The following is a 2,019-nucleotide window of genomic DNA, read 5'->3' on the forward strand; positions in this document are numbered from 1 at the left end:
ACAGCTTAGGGGTCTGGTGAATCACAGGGTCACACAGCTTGGAAGAGCCACCTCTCTGACCCCATGCAGGGCTCTCCAGGTCCAGGGCAGGGCTGAGAGGTCACAGGAGGAGGTCCCCCTACCCCCTGTCGATTTTCTGGTCCCCGTGGCACGCACACACACACACACACAGAGTTGCTGGGCAGAAAATAAGCCTCCCTCCCAAAGGGACACAGGAACAGTCGGTGCCCTGCTCCTGGCCTCCCTGCAGGGAGGAGAGGGAAGGAGGCTTGCATGGGGCAGGAAGAGGGTCGGGGGCGGGGTGGTCCACCTCCCCAGAGTGCATAAATCCAGAGCACGCCAGCGGCCGGGGTCCCTGGATGCGCGAAGAGAAACAAGACCGCTGTTTAGCTGGCACAGCAGAAACCATTTGGGTAAAAATTAGAGACAATAAAAGGCAGTAATGTGATTCTTAACTGTTGCTCTAGGCCTTCAGGGCAGTTAGGGGAAGTAAATTAGGGGCTGCTTGCAGAGTCGAGCGGCTTTCCCTTGGGACTGTGAGGGTCTCCCGGGAGGGAAAGCTGTCCAGGGGGCATCCGGCCTCACCCTAGGTACCCTTCTGTATCCAAGAGTAAAGCTCTTCCAGTTGGCCAAGGCCTGCCGCCTCTGTCCTGTCCCACCCCCACCCCCCACCATGCAGCTTTCCGTGGGTGAAGAGAGGGAGGACAACGGGGGTCGTCTGCATGGCAGAGCTCCCACTGACAGAGCAGGAACCACGGGCAGAGTCTCTAGGCTCCGTGCGCTGCCCCTGCCCCTCTGTGAGGGAGGGTCTCCAGACATGCAGAGTTGGCATCACCCTCCAGGAAGCAGGACCCACCACTGGGAGCCCCTGCCTGGACCCCAGCAAAGAAGGAAGCTTTCAAAAGGCACCAAGGGCCCCTCGTGATGGGAAGGTGGGGGCAAGGCCCTGGAGAGAATATGCGGTCCTTCTTCTGCCCCAAATCTCTCTCATGTCCCTCCTCTTTGCCAGCGGGCCCCCCCACCTCTTGGTCCCCTTCCCAAGGGCCTAAAGCATCAGCCCTGTGATCTCCTACACATGCCCCACCACACACACACACACACACACACACACACAAAGCCTCTTCCTCTGCAGACTCTGGCCCTGCCTGGGGGCCACTGGCCCCAGGCCACACCAGGCCAGAGCAACAGGAAAGGAACTGGTTCCGTCTCAGCTCAAGGATGACCAGGGATCCTTCCCTGGAACCTGTAGGGCCCACAAACAAGCATGTTCCTGCTCCACAGTGCGGCTTCCCCTGCTCTGTACAAGGGTGCAGCAGGGCTCCCGGGGAAAGCTCCAGCAGCTGTGCGGAGATGCTCTCTGTGCATCTCTCCGGAGATGTGCTGCCCAGGCTTGGGCCCGGGGAAAAAAATCAAATTCTGCCTGCTCCTTGCAGGTTGGCTGAGGAGACAGTGTGGTCCTGTCTGGAGGTGCCTGGGGAAGGAGCCCTCCACTTCAAAGTGTCCCCAGGCCAGAGCCAAATCCGGGTATCACCTGGAGAGTAAGCAGCCCCAGCCCAGTGAGGGCACCTGGGCACACTGGGCACATGCACATTGCAGCCATGTCCCAGCAGGTAGAGGTTTCCCGGGGGGGGGGGGGGGAGGGCAGGGCGGGCAGCAACCCACTGTGTAGGCTGAGAACAGAGAAGTAACGCCCTGGTATTGAGGCCGGCAGAGACTGGCTTCTCACCCACATGGAGCCCGGCAGTGCCCTTCACCCTCTGGACTTCCGTTTCTCCATTCCTTCAACCATGACTTATTCTCTACATGCTGTGTGCCTTAGGCTGTGCTGCATGATGGGGCGTCGGTAGAAGGAAAACCAGGCCAAGTCCTGGTACCTACTGGTCGTGCCCCCAGATCCAGACCACACATTGGCATGGCTGACTTGACATTTTGGGCTGGATGATTCTTCCTTGTGGGGGCCGTCCTGCACACTGAAGGATACTTGACGCCAGTAGCACCCCCTAGCTGACAACCGAAAAT

Source organism: Neofelis nebulosa, chromosome 17 (genome assembly GCF_028018385.1).
Source record: "Neofelis nebulosa isolate mNeoNeb1 chromosome 17, mNeoNeb1.pri, whole genome shotgun sequence".
NCBI classification, from domain to species: domain Eukaryota; kingdom Metazoa; phylum Chordata; class Mammalia; order Carnivora; family Felidae; genus Neofelis; species Neofelis nebulosa.